Below are 14,873 nucleotides of genomic sequence, written 5' to 3'. Positions count from 1 at the left end.
CAAAACATCTTGCAGGGAAATAATTTGAAGATTGATATCCAGCATATAAAATTGCTCTAAAGCTTTGGCAGATATGCAGGATTATACATGTGTCTTAAATAAACTCATAATAATAATTGATTGCCATTCCAGAGTAATTTCAAAGCTCAAAATGCTATTAGGATTCCAAGATTTATTTTTTCAGAGATTTAATGTGAGACTGCTGTAGATTTTCAGTCAGAGGCAACAACGCTGAGGTGGATTCAGCATTGGGAAAGCCGAGGGCGGGATTCATTCGTACAGTCCCCACACTATCTTGTGATTCTCTTCCCTATCATCAGAGAAAAATACAGAAGAAAAAATGTTTTCAAAGACTCAGGTTGGTTTGATCACGTTGAAATAGCAGCTTCTGGTGGTGAAAGAGACCTGCTTTAGAAAATGGGTTTTTCCCACCAGGGAAGTGGAAAATTCTACACTGCACCACCAGAGGCCACAGCCTGCACTGCAGAGCAGACAGAGCGAGACTTACAAGCTTTGCAGCCCCTCCTGCCTCTGACCCATGGCCTCCCACAACCTGCTCGTGTTACTAGAACCACTCTAGTAACTTTGTTACTAGAACCACTCTAGTAACTTTGTTACTAGTTCTGAATTGGGCTTCCTTCATTTAAATCTGTTGAAAAAGCATGTATCAGTATGTTCCTGTTTCCCAGGGCAGAGATCCATGGAGCCTCATCCTATGTGTGAATAAAACTGACAGGGCTCAGGGGAGAGCGTTCCTTTATTAGTTTCCCCATGACCGCTGTAACAAACCACCGCTCGTGGTCATTTTCTTACTGTGTAGTTCTCAGGCCAAAAGGCCCAGTTAAGCTTCAGTAAGATAATAAGTAGACGTCAGCAAGATTTTCTTCATCTCAGAGGGCCCAAGGAGGTATGCAATGCCAGCAGCTACCTAGTATTCCAGTTGGTGAACCATACAGTATCAATGGCATCTCTCTGACCAACCTAAGCTTCTATCACCATATGTCCGTGATGTATCTTCTGCCTCCTGTACTTACAGTATCCCTCAAGGTCTCAAACGTATCTTCAAGTCTACTTGTCTTTTGAGATGTACTTTTGTTCAGGTACTGAAGAAAAACAGGGGACATTTGGTGAGTTATTATCTGCCTGTTTCTCTTGGCTTGCAGTAAGAACAACAGTAAGAAGGGATTGTGAGTTTGGGATAACAGCCTACCTTTGATGTATTGAGCAGATTCTATTAGAAACCCTAAGGAGACACTGTCATCTCTAGATGAAGGCATAAATGCAGTTGTCACCTTCTTGGTGACAGCCATCATGATCTTAGTTGACAGCTATAAACTCTCTAGGAACAGCGTCCAAGACTTGCAAGCTTTAGCAGAGTTCACTTTTGCTAGAGGCGAGTATCTGACTTCATGATGAAAAGTGAAATATGTAATGTTTTACATTATATAAGTAGCATAATCATGGCTTCATTGACTTCTTTCTCTTAGGACACAAAGAAACATTCCTTTTGTAGAGTTAAGTTACCAATATACAATATATACATGGATGTATTTGAAAAATACCCATTTTAGAAATTATCTAAACAAATTAAATATCTAGGTAAGACAGCGTGATGATTAATTGTATTCATTTGCTCTTTTTACAATTGAAAACCCTTTATTGCCATTGCTGATTATAAACATGTGCAAAAAAGTCGAAGCGCTTCCAATATCAAAAGAGATCTCATTTACTATTCAGTTTTTTTATTTCATTTGGAAGCACTCAAGTTGAACTCTATTTAACTATAGGGTCCTAATGTTTATGGGAAATAGAAATCTAAAGTAAGCCCAAACGTCTGTTCAGAATTTAAACTGAGAGTCACCTCCATTCCTCCCTTTCTTCTTCTACCTCTAATTGTTTTTCAAGCATAATTGAATCCAGTTCTCCCACAAAATGGATGTGTTTGGTGTGAATAGATTGTTCTGCTGATCCTTGGTGGGGAGTGGGGGGTCTCACTCCTCCAGAAAGACCTGTGACTAACTAAATGGCAACTGCACTTGCAGGAGCAAAAGCTTTTGCTGTCGTAGAAACATTTTAATAATTGGATTATTTCATCTACCAATCTGATTGATTATTTCCAGAAAACCTAAAGTATTGCCTCCTTTTCCTTAATGGAATGTTGTGGAGACGGGATTATTATTCTGAAGCTGATAACTGAGAGGGTCTAAGCTAATAAATTAAAGTCACCAAACCATTTAATCATGTTATTTGAGTGGAAGTTGTTAAAATCGAAAGTGAATACCAAGCCCAAGGAGATCTTCTGCCTCCTCAGCCCCCTCCCTTCACCCTCTGTCCCAGAAGCCTCTCCTCTGCCCTCTGCCCTCTGCCCTCTGCCCTCTGCCCTCTGCCCTCTGCCCTCTGCCCTCTGCCCCAGCAGCTCCCCCGTTGTCCTCCCAACCTGAGCAGGAAGCTCTTGAGTGATGCTAAAGCTATTATCTCCCACGAAAGCCTATTGAGCTGTGGTTCAGCTCCACGTCTTCCTTTTTAAAAGATTTTTAAAAATTTTATCACATATAATTATATACTGTGAATTTTATTATAGCATTCTCATATATGTTTATATTTGATCAGAGTTCAAGGGTTTTTTTTCTTTCTTTCTTTCTTTTTTTGTAATTTCATACACATATCCACAGAATTTATCTCTCTCATCTTGCCCTATTTTTTCCTTTTTTTAATCTATTAAAATCTAATTACAGTTCACCTTATGAGTATGAGTGTGTGAAGGAGACATTCTTTCCTGTAATGTGGGCAACCATCAGTGGCTGCACCTCTAACAAGAGTGCCTCCTCCTCTCCTCCTCATTAACTGTGCATAGTTCTTCAGAGACGGGAAGGCCCTCATGATATACCAGTGTGGTCCTGTTCAGAAGGCACTGATCACAGCACCTCCCCCCAGACTCTGGCTTCTGCCCTCTCCCCTTCCTCAAAGCTCCAACCTTCTGTCTGTCACCTGCACTAATTGGCCTTCCTACACACATTTAAGGATTAGCTCCATGTCCGTCCTAGGAGGTTGTTGCTGTAGGATGAGGTTACTCAGAATTATATAACTCAGCTCCAGGAAAGAAATTCTGCATATATAGGTTGGTTGTCAAAATGAACGTATGTTATTTCCAAAGGAGAGTTTAAACAAATTAATGCATTGTGTGACAGGCCAGGTATGTGGAAAACTTAGTGAAGGTTGTGATGTCAGGGTGAGAGGGGATAGCCTGCGAGCCGCAACTCATGGCACAAGACACCTGTGTTTGGGAGCCCAGCTCACAGAGAGGAAGGTCTATGAGAGAGCATGTTTTCACCAGTAGTTGTAGTGTTTGTGTGAGAGGCAATCAAGAGTAGGTTGTATGTTTGTAACTTCAAGAAGAGGGTCTCAGGCTATAGGCCAGAACACTCTAGAATCTCTGTGCCTGATAAGTACGTCTCAGCAATGCGGCGAACACTGAAGAGCCAAGACAAATTTAAACACATAATTTAGCTGTTTCTTTCCATGAGTTGATTTTAAATGGAAAGTTTAAAAAAAATCAAAACTAGGCTATCTAATTTCTCTATTTATAGTTAAGGGAAAGACAAATGATAATGCCACATGAGGGGTTATACAACTTAATTACACACGCGTTCAGAGTGAAGTGAATCTTAGGGCCATGGTCATTGTTGCAGGTGAAATGCCATGGGTATTTATTTATTTATTTATTTATTTTTGCCTTGGAAAGTTTCAAGGATTTTGCTTCAAGATAATTTGATCAGATATGTTGTGAGCAAGATGCCTGTATGGGAAGCTTGCCAGCTCTCACCCACGACTGATCCTAGATCTGTTTTGGTCTAGGTGGCACAGTATGTTCTGCTGTTTCCTGGCAGAGAGTTGTGGTTTCTCAAAAGTCGTTGCTTTTGGTCCTTATTTGTCTTCTGGTTGCTGTATTGTCTTAGTTACTTTTCTATTGCATAACCAAGAAAACTTAAAGAACGGTTTATTGGTGTTTACAGTTCCAGAAGGTGAGTTCATGACCACCATCTTAAAGATCAAGGCAACAGGTAGACGAGCATGCTTGGTGCTGGGGTAACAGCTGGGACCTTGAATCTTGATCTACAAGCAAGAGGCACAGACAGAGTTAACTAGGAATCACATGGGCTTTTGAAACCTCAAAACTGACCCCCAGGCAACACACCTTGAAAAAGGCCACACCTTCTAATCCTTCTCAAACAGTTTCACCACTTGAGGGCTAAGAGTCTATGGGGCCCATTCTTACACAAACCACCACACAGTTGCTTCTATATGTCTATAAATCCCAACTTACTCACTATCATCTTTTGATCAATGACTGTATTCTTCTAATGCATGAATTATGGTCCTTTTAGAAAATAAAGTGATGCTGTTTTTATTTGCAAAAGCTGGGTATACAGTACTAGAAACTCCATTGATGCAGTCCATATATGCAAGTTTGAAATAAAATTGTATGACCTTGCTTATCTAGAATATGGTTTTAAAATCTTGCAAACTGTTTTGTAAAAATGGTTTTAAAAAAAAATTGTTGTTCTTAGGAAAACTTTGTGGTAGAACCTGCCAGTGTTTTTTTTTTTTTTTTTTTTTTTTTTTTTTTTTTTTTTTTTACCACTAATTTCCTCAGTTTTTCATTTGTTTGTTTGCTTTTTTAAATAAAACACCAAAATTTGTCATTTGGATTTTTCTTTGGTGTAGCTGAAGTTATGAAACACTTCTGGGACACTCCAATGTAGAGCCAGACCATTTAAAATTTAAAAATAATTTGCTAATTAATTACTTAAGCTTTGTAGTGATAAGTGGAACCCAAGACCTGTACTTGCTTGTCAAGAACATATCCCAAAGTAAAACCAAACCAAACCAAACCAAAACACCCCCTCCAAAAACAAACGAACAAAAAACTTATTGCCATGGCTTAGATATTTATGATTTCCACTCCTGACAATTCATTTAAAATACATACGTACATACATACATACATACATACATACATACATACCTCTATGCATATAGAACTATGATTTTACCAAAAATAGTATGGTCAAAACTGAGAGTTAAATTTTCAAGAAATCACTTATGTGTTGAAAAGTAAAGAGAGTGTTCAGGTTGACTGGCTGTGATTGCATCTGTTACCTGGTCTTCGTTGGCTGGGCTGACTGGTGACAGCTTGTGGCTATGTGCTACACTTCTGAAGCTACATCCTGCCCCTAGTGGCTGCCTCATGTAGTCAAATGGGCACCATCACTGTGTGTCCCCACAGGAGCCTCCTGGAGGATACCCACAGCCATGTTCAAGTCCCCAAAAGCCCCAGACACATTCAAATAAAACTCTGCATATGGCAGTGTGCCCTATAACTGCAATGAAACAGAATAAAAATGCGAATAAAAATGTTAAAATAACTATTTCCCACTGATTGCTGCTGAGTGAGGGAAATTGGTTTTCCTCCACAGAGTGGCACTGGGTGTGTCATCCATCCCATAGGGAAGGGTCATGCCTGGCAACTGTTACCCACACAAAGCCCCATATTTTGCTTGTATTCTCTATGTTTTTTTTTTTTTAATTTTTGTGTGCCTTTTTTTGAGATATAGAGAGAATGACTAAAAATGGGATGGATCTGGGAGGAACTAGGGGAGGGAAAATATGATCAAACATTTATATAAAATTTAAAAATCAAAATAAAGTAAAATAAAATGAAAACAAATGCAAAATAAAAACCTAATTCATTCAGAGTGAAGTTGAAATAATTATCCAAGGAAAAAATCAAAGTAACTGAATGAAGATCTGATAGGAAAGAATAAGAGAAGTCTGACCATTAATTCACACATAAATATGGAAACTGCAAGCTTCCATATGGAAATCTGCATTTGTACATAACAGGAGGAATGTGGCAGGCAAGTTTGATTTCAGAATGATAGCAATTTCCCATAAGATACACAGGCTTGCATTTGCCAAGTGTCCGACGTGTACAAAAAAATCAAGGACAATGAAACTGACCAGGGTGAGTGAAGAAGCAGCACTGTAGGGATAGGAAAAGAAAACAGAAAGGTTAACGTATTATGTTAACTCTCTACATGCCACCTAAGTCTCTGTCTAAGTCTCACTGTTGTGAGTGTCAAAGAACCCTGTGAATTTTATATGAGAAAATAAAGCGGGGAAATGAACATTTGAATCTCAGCGAGAGAAGGAAAAGTTGGTAGACGAAATTGGTGTATCTGGCAATTATTGGGAAAATACGGTGAGAGGAAATTCTCCAAAATTTAGAAGACACAGAGACTCCAGCATTGAGTGTGAATTAGTCCAGGATGTCATGCCCTTGCAAGGGACTCTGGCTGAATAAAACATCTCATCCCATGGGTAGCAAAATAGTCTAGTTGACTGCATGTGTTCTGTTGTTGTTATTGGTGGTGGTAGTGGTGGTGGTGGTGGTGGTGGTGGTGTGTGTGTGTGGTGTGTACATTCATATGGCAGCTTAAAGTCAACTTCAGGTTTTGCTCTTCACAGGATTATACATCTTATTTACTTGGGTCTTGATTTTTACCCAAAACTCTCCAATTTGACCAAGCTATTTGTCTGTCCAGTAAAACACAGTGATCAGCCCATCTCTCCATCCCCAGCAAGGTTTATAATTAGGAACCGCCATGCTTGTCCCCCCCCCTTTTTATTTATTGTGAGTTCTAGGGATTGAACTCAGTTCTTCAGTGTTTACCCAGCAAGCACTTTACCAACTGAGTTGTCTCTGCAGCCCTGAATATGTCTGCAAAATAAACAACTGCTGTTCAAGTAAGAGAACTGGACTCCCTTGCTGCACAGCACAGTGGGTCTTTCTTTCACCTTCTTGGGTGGAGTGGCCATATGTATTAGCTACTTAGTTTTGTCCAGGGCAGCTGCACACATCTCAGATCTTCCTGAGAACAGGTCATTTTGTAACAAGTGTCCATGAAACTGAGGCATCTGCTCTCACTTAGACTCTAGAGTCTGAGTGCTATCTCCCCCACATTCATATTTCAAAGAAACAGCTCCCAAGGCCTTGGGAAAGACATTCCTGGGTATAAACTTGACAAAAATTGAGTTGAGTTTTCAAAGCCCATTTATTCTTTAAAGAGACTTACATTTCAAAGAGAGTAGGACTATGCAAGTTAGCTGAGGTCGGTCCTTTGAGAAAAAAGGACAGAGAAGCAATCGTCTTATTCACACACAATAGGGGGAGATTTAGCTTCTTTAAAAAAAATAATGTGTTTGTCTTTACCAATTGAATTGTATAATTTATCTACAAAGCTGATGGGGAAATCAGGGTGGTTTTCCAAAATAATACACCAAACATTGTTCAAAGTCTCAACTGACCAAATCACTAAGCTATATCTCCTTCTAAGCACACACTGGGTAACAGCTATCTTTCTTGATGGATGGTTACTTGGTCAGACAAATTTAATTCATTAACCTACTATTTCTTTAAGAGATATTTAAGTTTCAAGACAGCTACTATCACATTATTCTAATCCCACAGTGACCATCAAATAGTGGCCATCACAATGATCACTGCACAGGGGTCATCACACATTGACAACCCCACAGTGTCCATCGCACATCACCCAGTGACCACCACACAGTGCCCATCACACATCACCCAGTGACCACCACACAGTGTCTACCACACATTGACAATCCCACAGTGTCCATCACACATCACACAGTGGCCATCACACAGTGACCATCATACTTTGGCCATCATACAGTGACCACCACACAGTGATCACTACACAGTGACCATCACAGAGTGGCTATTGCACAGTGACCACCACACATTGACAATCCCATAATGTGCATCACACATCACACAGTGTCCATCACACAGTGTCCATCACACAACGGCCATCACACAACCCCACAGTGTCCATCGCACATCACCCAGTGACCACCACACAGTGCCCATCACACATCACCCAGTGACCACCACACAGTGTCTACCACACATTGACAATCCCACAGTGTCCATCACACATCACACAGTGGCCATCACACAGTGACCATCATACTTTGGCCATCATACAGTGACCACCACACAGTGATCACTACACAGTGACCATCACAGAGTGGCTATTGCACAGTGACCACCACACATTGACAATCCCATAATGTGCATCACACATCACACAGTGTCCATCACACAGTGTCCATCACACAACGGCCATCACACAGTGGCCATCACACATTTCACAGTGGCCATCATACTGTGAGCACCACACAGTGACCACTACACTGACCACCACACAGTGGCCTTCATACTGTGGCCATCATACATTGACCACCACACAGCAGCTATCACACAGTGGCCATCACACATCACACAGCGGCCATCACACAGTGGCCATCACACAGTGGCCATCACACAGTAGTCATCATATTGTGAGCACCACACAGTGACCATCACACAGTGCCCACTACACTGACCATCACACAGTGACCATCATACTGTAGCCATCACACAGTGGGCATGACACAGTGGCAACCACATAGTGGCCACCATAACATTTTAACAAGTAGGATTAACATGAACATGTTCAAATAGTTTCATTGTATCTGAACAATTAATATAGTTTATTTCACATATTCCATGTGTGAACAATAAAGTAGTCCTACTGTTACTATAATAAAAGATTTCATTAATATTTGGAATATTTCATTTTCCTTTAAATCATTTTAAAATTATTTTATTTTCTACGTAACCTTTATCAATTTTAGGACATGTTGGCTGTTTTCAAAATGTTTTGTTTTTTATTTACTAATTTCCCTAAACGCTCTTACAATATGGAATAGTATAAGACTGGTGTAAACATTTTGGGGTAGAATGATATTAGCACATTTTGTGCCTTTTGAGAGCTCATATTATTAATTTCAATGACATCATAATTCTCCCTTCCTCCAGATGGGGAGAACATCTGGGCAAAGTGGAGCCTGGGTCCTGGAGGATATAAGGGTATGAGAATATGAGGATATGAGGATATGAGAGCAAAGCTGAAGACTCAGGGCCCTGGGTTCAGGCCCTCAGAATTCTTTATGTCTTCTCCAACAAACAGTTTAGGTAAAGCTGTCAACTGAACATCACAGTTCTCTACTAAACTAACCTTTCAGATGGTCATCTCAAGGGAGAGGGCTGAGAGATAGTAAAACCAGGAAGTGCAGAAGAGTTAAGGAGGGAGGGAGGGAGGGAGGGAGGGAGGGAGGGAGGGAGGGAGGGAGGGAGGGAGGGAGGGAGGGAGGGAGAAAATGAATATGGGGAATCCATTCAAAATACATTCAAAGAATGAAAAAAAAAAAGATGAGAGAGGAACAAGAGGGATAGGTCTGGGTAGGATTGCTACATTTTTCTTTTACCAAATTATTGGAACCAGCATTCAATATTAAAATAACATTGTGGATGTGATATATAGATACAGATACATGTGTGTGTGTGTGTGTGTGTGTGTGTGTGTGTGTGTAAGCATTTGAAATTACAATTTTCTCTGAGAAAAGTTTGAATGGACATAATTACAGCAAGAGATTACTCTAGTAATTTTGAGTATGTAATATTTTATAAATAGAATATAAAATATTTCCATATAACAAAATTCCTATTAAGAGATTGAAAGTTGAATGAGAAGTTGCAAAAAGACATGTGCGATAGTCTTTATCTTACTTTTGTTTTTTGTGCATTTCCATGTATGAGCATTTGTCTACATGTTATATCTGGACCACACGAGTGCAGTGCCTACAGGGTCCAGAGGAGGACTTCAGCCCCTCTAGAACTGGAGTCACAAATGGTTATGAAGTCTCCTGATCTGGGTACTGGGAATCAAATCTAGGTCCTCTGCAAGAGCAGCAAGTGCTGTTACCCAAGGGCCATCTCTGCAACCCTGTGTTTATGTTCTTAATATTCCTCAGTGTGTGGTCTGGGTGGAGGAACGCAAGCCTCCGATAGAAACACTGTTTAACGTATAAAGAGTGACCCATAAAAGAAGACAGTGGGTGAGGGTTTACAGTGCTATCCATTAAACAGCCTCCCACACACCAACCGGAGTTCATAAGTGTTTTGCCCCTTTGTTTTAAAGCACATCAGATATAAAATGTGGCAGTGGATGCTTAGGAGGGTGGACACATCTACTTTAGCCATCTTGTTCATTATTTATTACTCGATTGCAACATATGCTCAGACAGGGACCGGTCTTAAACTCAGAAATGTCTCATCCACTGAAGGGCCAGGGGAGCACTCATATTACTTCATCTTTTAATTACTATGCAAGACGTGGACTTAGAATTAAGTGCTTAATCACTATCAGTCATAAAGTTTAGACATTCAGGAAAACTTTGGCTAAATATATTCGTACCTAAGGAATAAGTGTATTTTATTCAGAAGTTAAAGGCTGCTTTTCAATTTGGCAGAAGATAAAAACTTTATATGCTTCAGTACAGGGGAACGCCAGGGCCAAGAAGTGGGAGTGGGTGGGTAAGGGAGTGGGGAGAGGGGAGAGGGGAGGGTATGGGGGACTTTTGGTATAGCACTGGAAATGTAAATGAAGAAAACACCTAATTTTAAAAAAACTGGATTATTCTTTCATTACACTGTGTTTGTTCCCCATGCCTGCCTATGGCAAGAAGACTAATATTAACATATTTGCCAAGTTCAGTTTGAGCACTTAAAACTGTAATGTAGTTTTAATCAAGTAGATTCTGAGTGAGATTCTTACCATATCTTCCTGATACAAAAAGTGTCACCCCCAACCCTAGAGCTGAGAAGATAGTCTGTTTTTATCTCATCATATTTTTTAGCATGAAAAAAAGCTTCTGCTGGTTCACAGAACATTGCACCATGTCCCACTTTGAGATGAGTCTCTCATACAAGGATGCTCTGTTGATGGGGCTGAAAGGGTCCCCACAAAGGAGCCCTTCCTTAATGGAAAAAATCTCTAATTTGGAACTTACTGTTCAAATTATAATTTAAAAGCAGAACCTCCGTGCTGGAAAGTTGTTTAGAAGGAGAGGGAGAGGAGAAAGTGTGTGTGTGTGTGTCTGTGTATTTGTGTGTGACTGTGTGCCTATGTATGTACGCATCTGTCTCTATGTGTACATCTGTATCTTTGTGTGTCTTTCTCTGTGTGTATTGTATGTCTATGTGTATGTATGTATATGTGTGTCTGTTTGTTTGTATGTGTGTATCTGTGGTTGTGTCTATATGCATGTGTGTCTGTGTGTCTAGTATATCTGTGTGTCTGTTTGTGTCTATGTGTACCACTGTGTGTGTGTGTGTGTGTGTGTGTGTATGTGTGTGTGTGTATGTGTGTGTGTGTGTGTGTTTAGTTAGGCATAGAGTTTTTTAATAGCCTCATGGCAATAAGGTAGCCTCATAAAGCCAAAATACCAGAAAAGGCACAGAACACATAGACTCTGGCCTGTATCCACTAAAACTGAGAGTAAAGAAAGTGGAGAAGTTACAGTTCTGAGTTGGGACTCTGGAAGGCATGCAGAACTCAGAGTCTCCCATGGTTCCATAGTCACTGCCTGCAAATACTCTTGAAGCAACAACTGAACGAACAATTTTTTTTCTGGGGTAAGACAGCATCATTTTGGGTGACAGTGGTGTGCATGTCACATCGAATGATGTTAGGAAACTAGCCCAGTAATTGTGACTTGCTGTGAGGCCCAAACAAAGCAATTTACGACTGCAATCCTCTGTGAGAAGCCTGGCGTACTGAGGAAGAGAAGCCCTAGAGTCCAGCGGTGATGGCACCATGGTGGCAGCAACAAATCAATATTGTAATAGGTGATGAGTGGGTGCCCAGGCTTCCTGGACACCAAAGCAGAGATGGCTTTTTCAATTGAGCAATTTTTTAAAGTACCACCAACAACACATTTTTTCCATTAGAGGAAAGTGCCGGTACAAACGGATTCTCAGAAGTTGAGACGTGGCAGTACAGAGTACAGTGAGACAGTTGTTGCTCAGCTTGGTGCTTGATGTCAACAAATGCTCAGTAAGCTTTAGCTGTCATTGTCATTGTTAGAGAAAAAAATCAGGGTCCAGAGTGGGTGTCTGTTGCAGTAACTTGGTCCCATGGCTGTGTGGCTGGGGTCGTGGCCTGAATGTACTGACCACCTGACAAGTGCTGGATTTTCAAAAATCAAAATTGGGTCACATCACGGGCTACATATTCTTGTCAGGAAACAGAGGCCTACAGATCAGTTTTTCCCACAGTCCACCCACGCTTCACTCTGGCCTAGTGAACTCCACCACATCTGCTCCCAACAGGCATTCCCCACTTTTGTAGAATTTCCTGAATTTGTTAGAAGGTTTTGTTTTGTTTTTTTAAATTGTTTTTAATTATGTGTAGGCGTGTGTGTGTGTGTGTGTGTGTGTGTGTGTGTGTGTGTGTGTGCCTGTGGCTGAGCTATGCATACCTACATGTGGCTCTGTGTGTGTGTGTGTGTGTGTGTGTGTGTGTCTGCATGTGGCTATGTGTGGTTGCATGTGTGTGTGCATGTGGCTATGTGTGGGTGGCTGTATGTGTGTGTGTGTGCATGTGGCTATGTGTGGGTAGCTGTATGTGTGTGCGTGCATGTGTCTGTGTCTGTGTGTGTGCATGTGGCTGAGTGTATATACCTGAATGTGTCTGTGTGTGTCTGTGTGTGTGTGTGTGTTTGTGTGTGTGTTTGTGTGTGTGTCTGTGTGTGTCTGTGTGTTTGTGTGTGTGTTTGTGTGTGTGTGTGTGTGTGTGTGTGTGCATGTAGCTATGTGTGGGTAGCTGTATGTGTGTGCGTGCATGTGTCTGTGTCTGTGTGTTTGTGTGTCTGTGTGTGTGTGTGTGTGTGTTTGTGTGTGTGTGTGTGTGTGTGTGTGTGTCTAGAGGTGCCCATGAAGGCCAGATACCGACACATGTGACTGAAGTTATAGATGCTTGTGAGTTCCCGTGCCTGACATTGGTTCTGAGGACTGAACTTGGGTCCCCTGGGAGAGCAGCCCAGGCTTCTCACTGCTGATCTGTCTCCTCGGGCCCCATTTGCATTCTTCCCCCCCCCCCCCAAGCTGTTCTGTATGCCTAAGGTGGCTCCATTTCAGCACTTGGAGTTATGCCACACTCATCCGTGGCGAAGTAGTTTCCTAAGGATACCACAGTGTAATGGTATAGTGCTAGAGTTGGGAATGTGTGTGTACACATGTGGATGCATGTGAGCCTATGTGAGTGTGCATGCATATTCTTGTGGTACGTCAAGTGTTTGGGTGCAATGTTTCATCTTTCTAGCATCGTGTTGATCATAGCAGCATCTATGATGGTGTGTGTGTTTGTGAGTGTGTGTATACATATGCCTGTAGTACAGCAAGCATGATGGTATAATGCATTGTGGCATGTTAATTGCAAACTGCCATGTGACACTCATGTCTCTTGCTAGAGAAGCACAACACGGAGGGGACTCAGCCATAGAAGCCTCCCATTGCATCCCCACAGCCTCCAGAGGGGTGTTTGCAATGAGCGCTGGCCCCTAATGTCTGATGAGTACCTTGATTCCATGGCAGTTTAATAGCGTACATTCTGCCTGGGCCCTATAGTCCGTTGACAACTTAGAATCTCTAGAAATGAAGAAGCTGGTAAAAAAAAACAAACAACAATAAAAAAAAACCCACCAACATAGCCCTCCACCTTTCCTTAAACACCTGTACAGCTTGACCTGTATGAAATGGAATTGGTGCTTCCTATGAGCCCTGGAACCTGAGAAATGCCCTTTCTGTAAAGGAAAATAACCTGTCTGTAAAAGGAAAGACGTGTTTTCTATACCTGCAGGAGTAACCCAAGGACACCAGAGGAGCAGGTTTAAGCATTTCTATTGCAGACTGATTCTATTTTAAATTTGCTGTCAGTGGAGATATTATGACTGTGGAAATCCTGCTGCCTGGTATCTTAAACTTTCTTCCACAGCCCAGGCTCCTTAATTTAATATGGACTTAATATAATATAGAGATAACTCCCAGGCAGGGTCTAGCTGCCTTCTTAGAGTATATATAGTGCTGTCACCGGTCTCTGTGTCTTCTGTACTCTCCCACCTTTTAAATTCTAAATAAGATCCATGAACCCAGCTGACATAAAACTGCTGAAACCTGTTGACATTTCATCCAGATTGTGAGCACCTAAATACCACACGGAACCTGCTTTCTACTTCCTTCTGAGACATTTAGAGTCTGAATCTCCAGTTGCCCAAGAAAATTTCAAGGTTTTTTAATAGCTTAGTGTGTATATGCATGTGTCTGCCCGTGTGTGTGCCTGTGCATGTATGTGTGAGTGTGTTCAACCCTTTGATCAAGTTCTCCACAAACACTTTTTCACATTCTTACAAGCCAGGCTCACCTACTATGTCATGCAGGCCTCGAGTCATTGCCAATGTCTTCCCAGTGGCTGTTATAAGTTCCTGGTTTGAAGCATGAATGTTTGCTAGAACATCAGTGTTTTAGTGGCAGAGACAAGGGACTCACCAGCAAGGAGACTGTTCAGGTAAGAGAAAGCTCACTTGGTTAGTGGCTTCCTACAGCCACACAACCCTCTCCATTGGGCATATTCAACAGTGAAAGAACATATGAATATCCAGGGTATGGGCAGTAGGATCTTAGAACTACTAATATAATAAGACAGGTACCCATTTGTCTTATTTTGGTTTTCGTTGATGTGTATGTGTGTTTGTATGTGTGTCTGTGTTTATTTATATGTGTGTGTGTTGTATGTGTTTATATACATGCTTATATGTGTGTGTATGCATGCATATGTGTATATGTTGTGTTCTTGTGTGTGTGTACATCTGTGCATGCATATGTGTGCATATGTTTATGCGTG

General features: G+C 41.2%; 1 protein-coding gene across 2 annotated transcripts in view; it reads left to right on the top strand.

The window, feature by feature from the left end:
* Window positions 1-14,873, top strand: part of Fam155a (family with sequence similarity 155, member A) — a 567,324-nt gene that overhangs the window by 374,645 nt on the left and 177,806 nt on the right. The gene's annotated exons all lie outside the window — the stretch shown is intronic.

This window comes from Mus musculus, chromosome 8 (assembly GCF_000001635.26).
Source record: "Mus musculus strain C57BL/6J chromosome 8, GRCm38.p6 C57BL/6J".
Lineage (NCBI taxonomy): Eukaryota > Metazoa > Chordata > Mammalia > Rodentia > Muridae > Mus > Mus musculus.
The sequence above is the reverse complement of the archived record's forward strand: the minus strand, read 5'-3'. Positions and strand labels throughout refer to the sequence as shown.